Raw genomic sequence first — 19,539 nt, 5'->3', positions numbered from 1 at the left:
TCAAAATGAAACACAGTCAACCAAACATATAAAAAGTTATTCTGCCTAATTGAATTGGTCTGTTGTACAATATAAAGGGCAAGCTGTGCCGCACACAGTCCTACTTGTTATTCCAAACATTTCCCTTGCTGTGAAGACGCTGATTTAGCCTATACGTGTATTTTGGGACTCGACTGAAGTATGACGCCTTCTTTATATTAATAGTTAGCATCCACGTTACATTGCAAATATGAACATTTTTGACTGAATGAGAGATGCGTGACCGTTTCGATTTAAATAAATTTGTTTAGGCTTAGTGTTTAAAATAGGCTAAATGTTGTTTGTAATAAAGGGCACAATATAGGCTATTTTTATAGGCTATTTAGCCTATATATTATTTTATTATACAGACTTATTTTTCATTCTTGTTGTTTTCTGCATTCATTTAAGGATTTGTCATACAGTAAGGGAAAGTAAAATAGGCAACAGAGCAGAATGAGGTGGATATATATAAATAAATAACCAGGCGTCTTGTCTTATAAATGATTGTTTTCTATCTCGCGTGCGCCGTTGCCATGGTGACATTGTTGTTTATTTTTCATTCGCGCTCTATCGCCTTATCATGTTGGATTGTGGGAAATACTAGCCGTTTCTCAATGTCAAGGAAGGATCCTCGGAAGCCAGAATTTCGAGGATGCTACGTCATCGACATCCGTCTAAGGACTGTTCCAATGTCGAGAATCCTCGGAATTTCAACCAAGGACTGATGCTGCGTTCTATTATTTATCCGTGTCGGAGTTCCGACTATAAAGACAGACGTTGCCTAGCAACACGCACCAACACGCCCCCTTTCCTCGGATTTTGCCGCTCGGAAGTTTGGACAACCGTGAGGACACCGAGCAAGAATTCCGATACGGAATCCAAGATGGCTGCGCCCTGTGTGACTTGTTTTCATTGTTTTTGTACCGCTTTGGTTGTTTAAATGACGTTGTTTAAATTTTAATCACTCGTCGTATTACTGCAATACCTTACTGCGTCCGTATCACTGCCTGTGGGTATGGGAATCGGTCTTGTTGTGAGTGCAATATTGAATGAAGCCCTGTTTCAAACGGGTGTTACTAACGTGGCTAGCGTTGCTAACAGAAGGTAAACTAGTTACTAGGTGAAGCACACAGTGCTACTTATTTTGGAGCGCCTTGTACTCGGCCAGTGCTACCATAGCAACAGCTTTCCGGGTGGCGTCCAAGTTTTTCTCTGACTCGGACGCGCAAAACATACCAGAAGTGTGGAAGTGACGTCATATCCGATGTCCGAGTCGGTTTGTTGACAATAATAGAACGCACCATGAGTCCTTCGTTCGAAAAATATCCCATATACAGGAAAGGATGCATATGTGTAGCCTTCGCGCTCTTCACGCTCTCAAATCACCCACAATCCTATGCGCGCAGCTTTGCTATCTTGTTCAAAAAATTCAAAATGTCGGACGTTAACGGAGTCGGGGCGTTAACAGGGCAATATGCTTTCAAATGTAAGTATATTTACGTTACCAAACATTTGTTTTAAAAAATAATTACATCCATTATGTTATGGGTCAAATTGACCCGCACTGTTTAAACACACTTGACAGTCAAAGAATCAATATGATTAAAAAGGAGTTTATTGATTTAAAAACGATTATATTGCCTGAGTGAACAGAACTGCGTCCATAGCAACACTCTGTTTTTCATTTTCACTGACGTAATGACGCAATGACGTGCACTTTCCAGAGCCGTTGAAAAACGTGTTCTCCGAATGCTAAAGAGGAGCCTCGCCTAGCCTCTGAAGGAAGTGACTTGGAAGGACCAGTATCCAGTATCCTGGAAGTATCCTTCCTTGACATTGAGAAACACCTACTGTCTCAGCAAGTGTACATGTGGGTAAAAGTAGTGAACGAATGTAGGGAATGATGTCGTTCACTCAGAATTCGGACACCACTACAAAATGGCCGACACCCTAAATAGTGCACTACATAGTGGATAGGGAGCGATTTCAGACACAGCTTAGGAGTTAGGCTCAAAAGAAACCGTATGCTGTTGGGAGAGTGTTTTTATATTACCACAGCAGTGTTCAGTGGATTAAATCATTTAGCCTACTGGATTAATGATCGATCAATCAACAGATTAACTCATACTGTCATAAATTACTAAAACGTCATTCGAATTTGACAAATAATCAATTTTCTTGTCCCTAATAGTCAACATAATGCAGGGGAAACTGTAAAATGAACTGCAGCAGTGCTAAACTTAAACTTGTATCATAAAATTACAACACTCGAACTAAATGTGTGAATTAAACTCACTGAGACTGTCGACAGTTTCTTTTCCATGCATCATTTTATTATATCCATGTATGTGGTTACAGTCAAATCATATAAAACAGTGAAATCGCCCTCAAACTCTTCTGTCTTGCCTGCACTCGAGACGGTGACGTGAGCTGAGCTCCACTGAAAGTCTTCTTTCCTATTGGTTGTCGCTCGCGAAAATCGCTTCTCATTTGCATAAAGTTGAAATTTCTGAACTTTCGTCGCGCGTCTCGTGTCGCTTGACACGCCCACATTCTGTCGCCAACGGTCACTGTCGCTCGTGTCGCCGGTGTGATGAAGTATCCGGTCACTTCGGTGTGAATAGTCCGGGCGTAGGACCCAAGCAATCCGATTGGTTCAAAGCATAGACATCACATAGATAGACGCCCTATCGACCGCTTCTGCCTACTGGCGCGGGCGAGCCGTGGGGCCGCCATCTTAGACCGGTCACCCGCTCCACTCAGTGTAATCTGTATGGCAGGTGCAATGAGCTGTCAGCGCATTTAATTAATCATAACTCACTGAATACCGAACTGATTTTCACGCAGGTTTTTTTGCTGCAAAGGTCATTCATGTAGCTATTATACAGGACACATGGTTCGGCGTATTTTAATATTCATAGTAGGCTTAACAGTAATATAATATTCTGATATAAGATATAAAGCGACCAGACGTCCAAAATCAAAATATGTGATGTAGGATATAAGGTATTTTATAAATCACACACTATAAATATGATAAAGAAGCAGAAACAGATAGTTGCAATAAAGTAAGATATTTTAATAAGTTGAAGAAACGTGTGTGTTTTACAGTTACATTGCTCCCTGATATCACGTGCGCAAACACAAATAACCTATATATATATATATATATATATATATATATATATATATAAAACAGTTATGTCCGGTCGAACAATTTATGAATTAACTTCAGATTGGATTGCGCTAAAAGAAAGTTTCGTGCCAGATTAAAAGTGCTTTCGAAATTCTTTCTGATCTGATGTGGAAAACACTTGAGTTGAGGGAGGGAGAAAATACTTGGGGGAGACTTCTCCTAGTGTCTAGAACGCAACTGAATGCCTTTTCAAGCGTCTCAATACTTGAAAAACCACAGGAAACTACTTTTAAACATGAAATTACTTGATTTACAGAGGGTCTATTCGCACGTCTATTAATATAAACGTTACCTGAGGTAATTTTCCTGGACCTTTTTACAGAGGGTAAAAGTCGCCGTAATCTTTACTGACATTATGCGTAATGATTGCCGAGATGCACATTCGGACGGGACTAAAATAACCGAGAAGCTCTTGTAATTATTACTTTACTCCACCTCTCCATGTCAGGTGAACACCGGCTGGTGCAGTAAACATTGCCTAGCTAACGTTAGCTGGCTACGATTTCAGTACAGTAATATCAAAGATCCTTGCTCCTTCTCAATTATCTGGTAATATTCTATTCACAAAATACAACCAATAGTACAGTAATGTTAAAAGTAATCCCCCGGGCCCTATTTGCGATGGTCCGCCGATTAGAACAGGAAAATACTCCACAGTGCTCTAGCATTTTAACTGCTGCCACGCAACGAAACTAGGAAAACGACCGGTTTAAGATGGCGGCCGCATTTCTCAGTGCCCAGCGGCCAATAGGGCATCTAGTCTCTATATAATATCTATGGTTCAAAGCACGTTTTATGGGTAATTGCTTTAGTGCCTGGTTACAAATCATACAAAATCACTTTATTATAGAAGACATTTGTACTATGTTATAACGAGTCATTAATGTATTTAATGTATTTTAAATTATACGTTTCATATACTAGTATTTAACCGAAGCTATAGATTGTGAAATTAAACATTTCTCGTTGTTAGTGTGTTTTTTAGTTAGCTTAGATAGTAGCATAGCATAGCATACAGCTAACGTTATCCGATGATCGTGCTATGAGCTTTACCTGAGCTTATACTGCACTGATACTGCCTTACCGTATTCACAGCAATTCGTAGTGCAATTATAATTATGTCATTATTTTTTATCGCAATAATCAGCACAATATGTTACAGGTACACTTTTATTTATTAAAAGAGCCATAACATAATGTTTATTTGTGTATATTACTATTTTTCTTATTAACAGTTTAGACATTTAAATAAATTACAGAATGCTAGCTATGTTTTGTGGGTATAAATATGAATTGGTTGTCAAGCCTTGACTAAAGAACAGTATAATAAAATTATGGAATCACAAATCTTAATGTAATCAAACCCCTTAATTCATATAATAATCTTTTATTTTAAAGAAATACCATTTTTAAGTATGTTTTGTGACAAAGTTATTTGTTATTAAGCAATAGGGCATAATATGCTTTTTTTATTACAAGCATGTCATTTGTGTACTAATGCATATGATTTATGGCATAATTAATTCTTAATACAGAACATCATACAACACAATAACATTTAATGTAATAAAATTAATGAACCAAAACTTGTATAAAAATTTTATTAAATTACACAATACAATACATAATGAATTCAACTGAATTATGAGATGTAATATATTACATTTTTATTAACACAAAACTGCAAGCAAAATGCACATCGTTTTAGGACATTTATAGAGCTTTTAAAAATACACAACAATACAAAGCAGCTTTAAACAGACATACTTTTGTATGTCTTTACTTTCCTAAATACTTTTGTGATAGTTCTCTGGCTAAACATTGTGAAGATTTAAAAACAATTCATGTTGAGTTAGCTGTGTTTAAATATTTAATGAACTGTAAAGTTAAAGTTTTTTGAGAACTAATGAGACAAAAATAGATGCAGTGTCTTTTGCTGTATGAAAAGTCAAATCGTTAGTTTGAAGTAAATTCATGTTGTATATGCAGTCAATTCTTTGTGGAACCATCCTAATGGTGCGTTCACACCGGACGCGAATTGCGCGTCAGGCGCGAGTGATTTCAATGTTAAGTCAATGCAAAGACGCGTTACGCGCGTAAAAAATTCCTGCGGCGCGAATGAGGCGTAGAGCGCGGCGCGGTAACCCCTCATTTACACTGCACACATCTGCAGCGCATTACGGCTGCGACACGGCTACCGGAGCTGATCGCGCCCATTCTAGTCAATGCTTGTGTTTACACCGGCCGCGACGCGGCGCGTTTCAGAAGCTTCCCAGAAGCGGCTCTCCGCGCCGCTTCGCTAAATATAGGCGCCTAGTCTATTTTTGACGGACGCGCGTCCAAGTCGCACCGGGAATACAAAATAAAAGTCAAAAAACATTGTCAAATTCAAAATAAACACCCTGTGCAAACTCCCAAACGTATTACACACCAATATCCTTGGTAGAAACCATAGACTGTATGGTAGAAACTCAAAAATCAAGAAAAACCACGTCGGACAGGCAAATCACGTGGTCTCGCGCATCCAGTCGCTCCGCTTCTGAAATGCTCCTGGTGTGAGTTGGCACCGCGTGGAGGACGGAATAAAACCTTGTCGCAGACGTAATGCGCCGCAGATGTGTGCAGTGTAAATGAGGGGTAATACGCCTCATTCGCGCGTCAAGTTCGCACGAATGGCGCGAATTGAGCGTCTGGCGCGTTAAGCGCGTTACGCGCGAATGTTTTATGTAGTGCTTTTTGTGCATTCTCGTGTTTGACGCGAATTCGCGTCTGCCGCCCGAGTTGAAAAATCTGAACTTCTGCGTCAATTCGCGCCGCGTTAACCAATCAGGAGCCTGCTTGCTGCTGTCACGTGGTGAAGTGACAGTTTATAATGTTATTTTATGTTTGGCCTCAATAAATTATTTTGTAATATGACTAAAATGCACAACAAAGCAAATCTTTCACATAAAAACTCGATTTCAATATATGAGAGATACTCATTTTGTATTGAATGCAATTTATTCCATATCTATATGAAACATTATTAATCTAATGTGAAGACAACAAATACAATTTAGTGTATACAAAAAAAAAAAAAAAATCACAGGACAGGTTTCACTTTTGGAGGCTGGCTCCATTTATTATCAAAACAAAAATAAATGACAGATTAGGTGGGTGCGGGCGAGGGTGAACCTCGCGCCGGGCTGTACAGCGCGGGCTCGTCAGGCAGCGACCACTCGAGGCCGAGGCCTTATATGGCCTACGCTGTCCTCGTCAGCGTCCTCACCGTTAGGTCCACCAAACCTAGGTCCTGGACCAAATTGTGAAACTCCTGAAACCCTCCGGAGAGTCTGGTGGACCCGAGTACAGCGACGATGTCCCCTACGCAGCTGTTTCTGCTCTCCAGAGCATATACGAGCGGTGACTCTCTCGATTAATGCTAATGCTAATGCTCGATAAACATCTAAAAAAGATGGCCGCCAAAACTTTCACCTCTGACGCGCGTAAATTTCGCTTCAAACTTTTGTTTTTACGCGCGTTAGACACGCGAATTAACACAAAGTGGTCAAGCGTCAAACTAGACGCGGTAGACGCGAATTTGACGCGCTATTCGCGTCCGGTGTGAACGCACAGTAAGGCCTAGATGATGCAGTCAGTCAATTTCCCCTTTAGATGGTGGGGTCGTGACCTGGTAGGCGAGGAGGCTGGACTTTACTTTGATATGCAAGCCCAAAGGTGCAACGCAGCAGAAGACGTAGTTAGCTCGTTGAACCTGGGATGTTGTGACATTAAAAGGCTATTTTAATGACACACTCCACAAGATAAGATATATCAGCCCAAAAGTGACTGAAACCTTCCGTTCGTCTCAGTATTATAAGGCTGATCTGTACAACAAAAGATAAAAAAAGTAATTAATTAATGAGTTAGTTCACCAAAACATAAAAATCAGCCATCAGTTTCTCCCAACATATTATCAAATGATACCAGGGTGAGAAAAATATGTGTTTTTTTGGTGATATAAAAAATTCAAGTACTTATTTGTACCAACACGATCCGATAAAATGCTTACCTCAGGAATCAATTCACACATTAAAAGGTCGATATGTTCAAGCTTTGTGTCCTTCTTTTGCTCAAACACAATGTTGTCGATGTGTCCTAGAAGTTCCTCAACATGTGCTGACAAGGCTGGATGAAAGCTCTTAGGTTTTGTCATTTTCCAAGTCTTCATTTGCCACCATTTGTTCCACGTGGGTTTCAGTGAGCCTTTCACAATTCCTTGAAACAACTCCTGAAAAAAATATTTAGTATAGCAAACAATATCTAGCCATTTTAAATTTTGTAAAGTCTTATATGTACCTGAATTTCAGTATCACTGACAAGAGAACAAATTCCTTTTTTTTCCACCTCCTCGACTGTCCTATATTTTAAAAATCATCGATCTACCTGATTTATTAAACTTTTAAGTTGATTTATTTGAATGAGGACACACATTTTACACATGCCTTTTATACGTCATATGCTGAACAGCATATGCTGCCATTAATGATGCGTGATATCTTCTCAGATGCCACAGATCGTCTCCCTGTATCACCTCGTTTTTCATAGAGGTCCATTTGTCCCTCACCTCCATTTCTGCCATCTAATGCAATAAACACAGTTGTTAAAGTAATGTAGATAAAAATAAAATAAATAAATAAATAAATAAAAGCATTTATTTACAGTAACTTACTGTACAAACCAAAACCCCACAGTTGTTAGAGTCAGCCAGCCTCCACTGTTCTGGGTACTCAACAGTCCATTTTCCCAAGTCCCAAGTATTTCGGAAGGCATTGCTTTTGTACAAAAGAAAAAAGAAATGAATAAATATACATTAGTAAATAAAGATAACAATTTTGACATTTACAAAGCACATAATACCATAGTATAGCCAGGTCCATCGCAGAAATTGACTTGTAGTTGCCAGTGGGGTCGTAAACGCGAATACGATTCAGCAAACCATCCAAGACCTTTACAACATAAACAGAAACCGCTGTAACCAGAGTAAAAAAATAAAACAATATACAATAAGATTCGTTAACGTGTTCTTCTAAAATGAGAGTGAGCCACAAATCCGTGAGTAGCCTACAGATTACAAACCCGTGGGAACGGATTGCGAAAGCGTGGGCACGGTTTATGCATTTGTGGGTAGGGCCTACAGATTGCAAAAACTGAAGGCATGGTTTACAAATCTGAGAGCGCGGATTAGAAACTCGTGGGTACGGTTTATTAATCCGTGGGCACGATTTGTTAAACCGAGGGAACAGTTTGAGAATTCGTGAGTAGGCCTACGGTTTATAAACTGAGCGGACGGATTGCAAAACCGTACCCACGGATTGTTTTTTTTTCTCCCACAGGTGACTTCCCTGATCCTTTACTCTTCCCTGTGGATGACCTGTGACCTACTTTCTGTAAGATCTGAATTTTTGAGTTTGAATTTTTGAGATTGAATTTTAGAAAACTGAATTTGAAGTTCCGAATTTCTTCATCTTGAAAACTTGAATCTGTATTTTTTTTTTTTACTGAATATTTGCAGTATAAGAATTCAGAACAAAAAAACTAGCTGTTTGAAAATACATGTCTATAAAATTCAGCCATAAAAACATTTCAATTTGTTAAATTTTAAATGTTCAGTATTCGTTTAAAAAAAATCAAATTCAGAACTATTTAAAGTACCACCTAAATTTCAATTTTGTTAGATTACACTTGCAAATAATTCAAATTTACACAATTAAAATTAAAATCATTTTGTCATATTATAAGCTCCATAAAACAGAAGGAGAGAAGAAGAAGTGAGTTGGTAAATGTCAGTTCAATTGTAAGTTCATTCTTTATGTGTTGTCTATGATGATATTGTAATCATTGTTTTAACGATGCGAGGCACTGCGAGCTGACATCCCTTTTGTCTCTTGTGCTTTCACTGCGTGATGAGTGCAGTTAGGTATGTTCCAAAATGAGTTTTTGTCTCATATTTATATCATATTATGATGTTATCATAGGCCTACAATATCACATCAGCAAGAGTGCCGTTTTCCCATGTACAATTGCAAATGTGATATTTATTTTATATAGGCTAACGGTTAAATTAACAATACATTAACATTGTGCCCAATATTTTGGGGACGTAACCATGCCTCGGTTTAAGAATGACTTTCGAGCCATTAGGTCCGAACTCGAGGCACACGGCGTTAACGGATAACGCGTGAAGGTCTCCCACACGTTTGACTGAAGACAGAGCTATCAGAAAAACGGTTTTGAGCGTGAGGTATTTCATATCCACAGTTTCTATGGGTTCAAAGGGATGCGCTTTCAGGGCCTCTAGGACCAGCGAAAGATCCCATATAGGAACCGAGGGGGGTCGCGGGGGGTTCATCCTCCTGGCTCCCCTAAGGAAGCGGGTGACGAACTCGTTCCTTCCTAATGCGCGGCCCAGCGCCGAACCGGCAAAAGCTGAGATGGCCGCAACATAGACTTTGAGTGTGGAAGGGGACCTGCCCGTGTCCAGCAGCTCTTGAAGGAAAACCAATACCTGCGATACCCCACATGCTTGTGGATCCAGCCCCTTGGCAGTGCACCACTTTTAAACACAGACCATTTAGACGTGTAGAGCCGCCTCGTAGAGGGGGCTCTAGACTGGGTGATCGTGTTCACAACCCCTTCTGGCAGGTCAACGGGTATCCGTTGAGTCTCCATGCATGCAGAGACCAGCGCTCTGGATGGGGATGCCAGATCGAGCCGTGGGCTTGAGAGAGAAGGTCTCTTCTCGCCAGAATCGGCCAGGGGACTGTGTCTGCCAGCTGTATTAGCTCCAGGAACCAAGTCTGGTTCTCCCAGTACGGGGCTATGAGGAACACCGTGTGGCGCGCTTCCCTGGTTCTCCTGATGACTTGTGGCAACAGAGAGACCGGCGGGAAGGCATATAGTGGGCCGCTGGGCCAGCGCGTCCTCGTTCTTCGTAAAGAACTTTGGGTAGTGAGCGTTGTCTTTTGACGCAAGAGGTCGACTTTCGCTTTGCCGAAACGGCGCCACAGAGACTGGACTGTTTGGGGATGCAAGGACCACTCCCCAGGGGGAACATTGTCCCTGGACAGTCTGTCGGGACCCTCGTTCAGGTGCCCAGGCACATGCGCGGCTCTCAGCGAGCGCAGTGAGTGCTGAGCCCACACGAGGAGGCGTTCCGCCAGGGTGCAGAGCATTTTGGATCTGACGCCGCCCTGGCGGTTCACGTAGGCCACTACTGATGTATTGTCCGTGCTGACTAGAACATGGTGACCTTGGAGGACTGGGAGGACTGGCCGTTTGCGCGGCTTGACAGAGGGGGGGTAAGCAGCTGTCTATGATAGCAGCGTTGTCTGCTTCATCCCCTGAGGCGACGGCAGTGCGGGCGAAAGCCGGCCGCTGCGCGTCGGGAGGTGGGGGGGAGAAGGAGATAGCGAAGCTCGCGGGAGGGGCTCCGGCGAGCGCTCAGCTAATGCATCCGGGTCCGGAGGCAGGAGGAGGGTACAACAAGGCGAGTCGAGCCCGCAGGGTCGACATCGGCATCTCCTCGGAGAGTTCGCAGCCGCCCGAAGTAAGGGCGAGGGCTGCGTGGTCGAGGCCCAGGCAGAGAGCGCAGATCACATGGCGGTCGCTGTCGCTGAGCGGGGCTCTGCACGAGCCACAGGGGAAGCGAGGCCTTTGCAACAACGCTTCGCGCTCTTTTAGATGCAGTGTGTCGCGGGGCGAACACACAAACACACACAACACAGAGCAAAGAAGGATATAATCCGCCGGATAGCGGAGCAGGCAGGGAAGGCTGAAGGCGGCGAAGACGGCCGGCTTCCTCAGGCTGATATCCTCGGCGTGCTGGTCGCTTGTTTCAACGGCGGCGGCTTCCTCAGAGTCCAGCGATGCGGAGAGCGTTGCTGAAGAGACAGAAATCAGTGAAGCAGCCTCTGAGCCTCGCTTGTATACGCTAAGCCACACCCCCTCCTTCGCGGGCTGTGACGCATGAGGCGCGCCAAGCGCGCTCATTGGACGTGACGTCACGACTAAGGCTCAGCGATAGGCTGCTGCAGTTGCCGCAGGGCAGCCAATGGGCACGCTAGTAAGCCTGCCCTAGGTCTGCGTGCTGCTGCACTGCGTTGACAAAATTATAAAAATTAAGGATAATTTTTTGGCTTCAGATCTCGAGAAAAGATGACTTTCCCGTAGCGTAAGCTAACTTACGCAATACGAGAAAACCTCTCGTAAGAGAACATTAATATTTCGTTAACACAAACCAGGGGTGCAAACCAGATTAGGCTTCTGTAAGACTACAGGTGAAGCAGTGCTAAAAAAAAGTTTTACAAAAGTCTTACAATAACTATTTTCACCAAAAGAGGACAGGTTTGCACCACGTAATTTGAAGTTGGCCAAGATTACCAAACGTTAGCATTTTAAACCAAGTTAGCTAGCAGTAAATTATACTGTAATAATTACGTTTAGAAAAGTCTTACAATAACTATTTTCACCAAAAGAGGACAGGTTTGCACCACGTAATTTGAAGTTGGCCAAGATTACTCTATCTAGCTAATCTATCTAACTCTATCTAACAGTCGAAATCTTAACTAAACAGCAAAACAATCTAACATGATTAAAAACGTACCCTCCATCGTGCAAAAAGATGTACACAGGGTAACGTTAACTTCCCACTCAACAGATGAGTCCAGAGACGGTTGGAAAAACTATAGAATCTTTGACGGGTCCCCGCTGGTGCGCGCTGACCCTGGTCGACGAGAACCCGCATGAGAGATGTGACGCAGGACGTAACCCCGCCCCCCGGGCGAGATGCCCCAAAATTTATGAATCCCTGAACGAATCGGTTGAATGAATGACTCCCTCAACTCACTTAAGACAGTGACTTGCCGCCACCTACTGGCAGTTTTAGTTTCACATTTAAAGTACCCTTTAATTAGAATGTTAAATATGAACTGATTTCTTAACGATCTCATAGCTTTATTTATGCCATTGTAAAAGCAGTGAAAATATATTAATGCCAGACCTGATGCCACTTCTGTGTCACCTCTGCACTGCAAAGATGGATTTTGATTTAATGATTTAATTTGACTGGTAACAGTGGTATTGTGTAATTATTCTAATAGAATTTAATTTGAATGTTAGAATTTGACATAAAAGGTGATGCATTGGCTACATCTACAAATGTCCATATATAGGTGAAAATGCCCCTGGAAATCTATTTAAGGTGGCAATTATTACCCCTTAATAAAAATGTGTAATTTCTGTCACTGCTGTGAACTGACCACTGCATATAAAATGAAAAATATGAATATCTTCATCAGTCAGCTGTCAACAACAGGCCTAAACCAGCCATGGCACTAAGCACAAAAACACAATCAGTAAAATATTATCTAATTATTATCAACAAAACGTTGAAAATATCGAGACATATTTTGTCAATATTGCACACCCCTAATGCATGGTATTAATTTTGATTTCTTCGGGTCTTAAAAAGGTCAATAAAAAGCCTTAAATTTTACTTTAAAAAGTGTGCAGAAACCCTGTATCTATTTGGCCTGTGAATTAGTTTCTGTTTATTCTCTCTTTTCTATTAAATTATTTATAAAAGCAACAAATCACATCAGAGAATTATGATGATGTAATCAATGCTGAATCATGATACAGGTTTATCTCTTTTAATTATTTTGTTTTAAAATATTTGTTTTTGTTTTTGTCTAAACACAATACAGTACATGTATATACTTTTTCATTATTTTGTTTAGCAGAAAACTATGATGATGTCGTCATCGTACGACAGTTCTCCAACGATAAAGCAGGTGTGGGTTTCAAATTATACACGTATTAGAACAGGCCCAATTTTCTTTCTTTCTTTTTTTGTCAAATTAAAGTAGCATGTAAAGTATGAAGATTTTTTGCATGTAATTAATAATAGACACATTTATATCAGAGGGTGTTCAGGAGGAGTATGAGGATGTGAAGAATGTCGGGGAATATATGAGTGACATATCTGGTACGTTTTTGAGACTTTTTTTACTGAATCATTTTGCTGAAGTCCTTATAATAGCTTCATATAATTTCTCTTGTTCTGTTGTCTCAATAGCTAATTTAAATGGACTGAAAACATTGTGTTCATTAGAATACTTTTTAAATCATGTTGATACATGAATTTGCTCTTGTTTTTTAATAACAGACTATGATGATGTGGGGGAGGAGCTAGGAAAACAGGGAGGGACTTTACAACTCAAACCACACCCACTGCAGCTGAAAATTTGAATTTAACACATTGTGTTTTTTGAAATAAATAAATAAATAAATCAATACATTTATATTTGTTTTTGTTTTTATTCACAAATTAGAATTTGCTATGTCTCTATTTCTTAGCATATTACTAACACCCAGTGCTCCTCAAGCCAGGGTAGTTGTCAGTGTTTGTCATCTCTTCTCTGCAGGTGTCAGACTTTGTGTTTCCCACATTGACTCTCATGACAGCTTGACTTTGTCAGCACTTTATCATGTGTGTGTCTCCTCAGTAAACTGTCTCTGTAAGGTAGAGGAGGATACCCGTTCAGTTAAAGGGCCAAACAGTTTCTGTCAAAATATTTAATTTAAGTAGAGTTCAGTGTTTAACTTGATTCCATCCTTCTTTCAGATTTCTTACTGTTTTAATTTCATTCATTCATTCATTTATTCATTTATTTATTTATTGATTGATTGATTGATTGATTGTTTATTTATTTACTTATTTGCTGGTTCTAAAAGCTTTAATAGGTTTAGTTTGTTTTTGTTCAATGTAGCCTATCATATTTCCTCTGTACTTGTATCTTTGTTGTACATGTAAGTTAATTATTCAAAAGAAAAGTATCTATTTTTTGCATAATTATTATACATGCATTTTTTTTATTACATCATATTCATTGAGGAAGAATAGAAAATGAATGTCATATTGCAGAACCAGTGAACTGCAAAGATTTTTTATAAGATTGGAAATAATTTTAAGTTGAGATCATAAAATACCTATAAAATATGTATAGAAAAGACTTGCTCCTTCTTGTGTACAGGCTGTGCTGGTAGAGTGGAGGTTCTTCATAGTGGTCATTGGGGAAAAGTGTGTGATAGCTGGGATATGTCTGATGCTGCAATAGTGTGTAGAGAGCTGGACTGTGGTAAAGCATTACATGCAGTTGGTGATGCTAACTTTCGACAAGGATCACGTCCAATATGGAGGGATGAATTTGACTATTCGAGTCATGTTGAAAATGAAAAAAATATATAATTAATAAATAAATATATATATATATATATATATATATATATATATATATATATATATATACAGTATATGACTGTGTAAACAGCCCACTCTCATCTCTCACAAAACCACACTCATCTCTCACAAAACCACATCCTTTATCACTGAAACAGGGCTCTCAAGTATCACGCATTGAGCATGACAGTCACTCATTTCGGTCTTTTGTCATGCACTTGAATCAGAACTTAGAGTTGAATCAGACTTACAGTCATAAAACCAACTGTAAATTGTTCATGTAGGTGTCAGGCATGATGCACACTTTTTAGAGAGGCCTAGTTGATATTAAAATAAATATGAGATCATGCGGTAGGCCTACTGAAAAAATAGCATTATTTACATGATTTGACAGTTTATTTTATTAAATATCAAAAATCTAAAAGGTGTGCACACCTACATGAACACTTTACAGTTGCTTTTGTGACTGTAAGTCATTCTCTTCAAATGCTAGAAGTTAGAAACACGTGTAGCAATGGCGTATGTAACTTTAGAGACGGTCCCTAAATGTGCGAATATCGAATATGCAGTGTCAAGCTAACTTTATGCCAGTATTTCACTTGGAATCACTCAGCGTGAAACTTTGCGCGTTATGTTCATATTCTGAGTCCACTTGCCTGTTCATCTAGTATAGCCTACATCCACAATAAGTTGGGAGTTTGGTCTTTTTTATTACTGTATTAATCAATTAAGCGTTAAGTGTCCTGACCATAGACGGTTCTGACCGAAGGGGAATCCTGGAGAATGACATATTGAGAGAATCCCCAGTCCTGCAGCACATCACATCAATATAAAGTTTACAAACGGTTACTAACGTAACCTTGGTTCCCTGAGATGAGAGAACGAGTATTGCATAAGTAGCTTACGCTATGGGAAAACTCCTTTTCTTGAGAATATTGAAGCCAAGATTTGAAAACGCAGTGCAGCTGCACAGCATACACAGATGAATGGCGAGAGCGGTCATTGGCTGTGCTGTGGCAACTGCACGAACCTATGGCGGGGCGGCTCAGACGCGTGAACCACTTCGCGCCCTGATGCATTAGAGCCCGCCAGAATGGGCGTGGCCTACGGCTATAATTGAGCCCATTGTCCGCCTGGGACTTCAGGTTAAATCGACTGAAGCGACCCCTTATTCCCTTGATCAAAGCACAAGCACGGCGAGTTACGCAATACTCGTTCTCTCATCTCAGGGAACCGAGGTTACGTTAGTAACCGAGACATTCCCTGAGATGAGGGAACGAGTATTGCATAAGTAGCTTACGCTATGGGAACCCCCTTCAAAACGCAGTGCGTGCTTAACTTCGCTCTAATATTAGCTCTGAGGCTGTAAAGAGTAAAGTATGAACCCAATAAGCCAGTCAGTGACGGGCTTCATAAGGGGAAAAAACAAGGAGTGGGCCTAATGAGGGCCAAACCCTAATAATGACATATATAATATTTATATATATGGGAACCGTAATTCGTGTTAAAAACAGGACCGGATATGTATCGGGCCCAAGTTTTATGGGGGGTTTGTGCTTACACATTTCATATTGAAAGTACCCTTGAATACAAAGCAGGGACTTGCAGGTTATAAAACCTGATAAATGTGGACAGTGAGGCCCAGCTGGCCGCCGCACAGATATCTTCAATGGGTATTCCACTTGACCAAGCCCAAGACGAGGCCATGCCTCTCATGGAATGAGCTCTGATACCTAAGGGGCAATGAAGGCCCTTAGATTCATAAGCCAGCACTATAGCATTCATTATCCAGCACGATAATCTCTGCTTTGAGATGGCGAGCCCCTTGGTGCGGCCGCCAAAGCACACAAAAAGCTGTTCTGACTGTCTGACTGAGGCAGAACGCTCTAGATAAAACTCTGAGAGCCCTGACAGGACAGGGTAAACTCGCGTCTCTTTCGTCTTTTGGTGAGGAAAGAGCTGCTAAGGAAATAACCTGTGCTCTGAATGGAGTTGAGAGCACTTTAGGAATATAACCATGCCTTGGCTTAAGGACGACTCTAGAGTCGTTAGGCCCAAACTCAAGGCAGGACGCACTTGATAACAGCGCATGTAAATCGCCCACTCTTTTAACTGAAGTGAGCGCCAGTAAAAGAGCGGTTTTGAGCGAGAGGTGCTTCAGGTCTGCAGACTGAAGCGGCTCAAACGGGGCACCCTTCAATGCTTCTAGGACCGTGGAGAGGTCCTAGATTGGCACAGAGGGAGGTCACAGAGGATTCAGCCTCCTTGCCCCTTTAAGGAAGCGGATGACGAGGTCTCTTCTTTCTAGTGATTGTCCGGCCACAAGAGTGTGGAATGCTGTTATGGCTGCCACATATACTTTGAGCGTGGATGGGGTGCGACCTGCGTCCATGAGCTCTTGTAAAAAGGCGAGTATACTTTGTACCTCGCAAGATTAGGGGTCCAGGCTCCGTGCAGTGCACCAGCCAGAGAATACCCTCCATATCTGAGCGTAGAGGCGCCTAGTTGAGGGCGCTCTTGCTTCAGTGATGGTTTTCAGCACCCTATCCGGGAGACACCCGGGTACCCGTTGAGGGGCCATACATGAAGGCCCCACAATTCGGGACGGGGATGCCAGATTTTCCCGTTCGCCTGCGTGAGGAGATCTCTCCTCAGCGGAATTGGCCATGGGGCTGTTTTCAGCAGTTGTGTCAACTGGGAGAACCATAACTGGGTCTTCCAGAGAGGGGCTATTAGTAGCACTGCACACTTGCTTTCCTTGATCCGTTCAATGACCTGTGGTAGCATCGTGACCGGAGGAAATGCAAATAGAAGGCGGCTCTGCCATTCGTGGTCAAGCGCGTCCCTGTTCTTTGAGAAAAACATTCGGCAAAGAGCGTTGTCTTCTGAGGCGAAGAGGTCGACCTCTGCCTCGCCGAAGATGTTCCATATAAGCTGAACCATTAGAGGGTGGAGAGACCATTCCCCTGGGGGAACGTTGTCTCTGGACAGCATATCCGCACCCTGGTTCAGAATGCCTGGCACATGCGCTGCTTTCAGCGAGCGCAGGTTGTGCTGAGTCCATAGAATGAGACTCCTGGCCATGGCGTGCAGGTTGTTCGACCTGAGGCTGCCCTGGCGATTTACGTAAGACACCACTGCCATGTTGTCCGTTCGGACCAAGACATGGTAGCCTTTCAAATATGGGAGAAAGGCTTTCAGTGATAGAGCAACCGCTCTCATCTCTAGACAGTTTATGTGTAGGCGCTTCTCCGGGCTTGACCAAAGGCCAGAGATGGGCCTACCCTCATAGAGGGCTCCCCAACCTAGGTTGGAGGCGTCTGTCGAGATCACTTTTCTCCTCAAAACCACACCCAAACTCACGCCAGACTGGTACCAGTCGATAGCTTTCCAGGGAGCCAGGGCTTTAACACAGCCGTGACTCGCTCTGATTAGTAAGTGGCCAGATCGCTATGCGTGAGCTGGGAGACGGGGTTTTAGCCAGTGCTGGAGAGGTCGCATGTGAAGTAGTCCGAGCTGGAGTACTGCTGATGCTGAGGCCATGAGACCCAACATCCTCTGAAATCTTTTGAGGGGAGCACAGGCGTCCACTCTGAAGATGCCGCTAGGCGGCATTGAATGGAGAGCGCGCGTGCATACTTTGTAGTGGGCACGTAACCTACATATGACATAGACAGAAAAGAGCTCTTTTTGTGCTTCATTTGCGTTGCCGTAAAACCGGCGTCTGTGTGCAGGTGAGCATGTTTTGTAACAGGCCCATTGACTGCAACATCGACATTTACAGCCACCTAAGAAGAGGGGACTGGGGAATGTGGAACAGCTAATGTTTGCAGGGGAGCATATATTGCTGGGATTACATGGGAGGCGGGGTCAAAGTTGAGCCCGACCAACTCCGTCTTCGGGCGCTGCCAAAGAGAGTGAGTCACGCGGGGCGAGCTGGCATAAGCTTGTTCACTTTGGTGGAAAGATTCAGCGCAGCCGAGATTCGAACTTGGGTCTCTGGCGCGAAAGTCTCAGATTCCACCACTGAGCCACAGAAAGGGTGTGAATAAGCACAGGAGAATAAAGTCTGTCTCTGAGAATAAATGTGAGTCACGCGGGGGCAGGGCCGGCGTGGGCTCATATGTTTAAACGCTCATAAATACTCGAGCCCCGCCATGTGAACGGGAGGGCGCGAGGGGCGGGTTCGCTTTCTGTACGTAAGAAAGCTGGCCGCGAGCTCAGAGAAGAGAGCAGCATAATTTATTTAGCCGGGATTCTAACATGGGTCTCTGGCGCGAATGCTTTAGATTTCGCCACTGAGCCACAGGGGTAAATGACATAAGCTTCCACTTAGCATGAGCAGATAAGAGAGCATCATGTTTTGTGTCGGCGTTTGTTTGCAGGTGTGCATGTTCTATAACAGGCTCATTTGCTGCAATATTGACATTTCCAGCCACCCGAACTAAAGAGGGGACTGGGAAATGTGTGAGAAATGGAGGTTGGTCCGGCCTTGATGGGACTAAAACACTCTCTTTCCTCCTTTCGCCGGTGAGTGACGCAGATTTGAAAACTCACTCAGTGTCTGTCTTGGTCATGCAAAGAGCTCGAGAGGTCTCTGCGTGACGTGCAAACGGGGTGCGAGGGTGGGGTAGCTTTCTTGAACGTAAAGAGAGCTAGCCGCGGGCGCTAAACATTGCTCGTGACCGTCCGCTCTGACATCCTTTGTGCGCGGCACAGTTTTGCGCGGCTCAAGCAAAGGGAGAGAGAGCGGGAAGCGGGGTCGTCATCGGCGAAATCAGCCAGTCGAGCCTGCAGGGTGGTCTCGTCACACTCAGGGCAGCCACCCTTAGCGAGTGCAGCTTCCGCGTGGTAACGGCCCAGACAGGAAGCGCAGAAGATGTGACGGTCTCCGCCGATTCAAGGCATTTGCAACAACGCCTCAAATTTGCTCTTTTAGAAAAAGTGTGACTCAGCGGCGAACCCACTAATGCGTTAAAAGGATATATTACGCGCTGGATGGCACAGCAGAACAGCGGCTGAAGGCAGTGTCCAGTTGAAA

At 42.7% G+C, this 19,539-nt stretch overlaps 1 long non-coding RNA gene and 1 pseudogene across 2 annotated transcripts in view; one reads left to right on the top strand and one right to left on the bottom strand.

Moving 5' to 3' along the window:
- Positions 1–13,507, top strand: part of LOC309496348 (antigen WC1.1-like) — a 42,494-nt pseudogene extending 28,987 nt beyond the window's left edge. Inside the window, exons 13-15 of the transcript XR_014211781.1 lie at positions 12,997–13,050; positions 13,182–13,244; positions 13,425–13,507. The product of XR_014211781.1 is annotated as an antigen WC1.1-like (transcript). The remainder of the gene's footprint in view (positions 1–12,996; positions 13,051–13,181; positions 13,245–13,424) is intronic.
- LOC309496300 lies at positions 7,743–8,175 on the bottom strand. The gene is made up of 3 exons (XR_014205095.1): positions 8,117–8,175; positions 7,929–8,031; positions 7,743–7,838 (listed from the first exon to the last, which is right to left on the bottom strand). It is a non-coding gene; the product is annotated as an uncharacterized lncRNA (long non-coding RNA).
- Positions 13,508–19,539: the final 6,032 nt, after the last annotated feature.

The sequence above is a fragment of the Leuciscus leuciscus genome (genome assembly GCF_965113295.1).
Source record: "Leuciscus leuciscus genome assembly, chromosome: 4".
Classification (NCBI taxonomy): Eukaryota; Metazoa; Chordata; class Actinopteri; order Cypriniformes; family Leuciscidae; genus Leuciscus; species Leuciscus leuciscus.
Note: the sequence above shows the minus strand (reverse complement) of the source record. Positions and strands in the feature narration are given on the sequence as shown.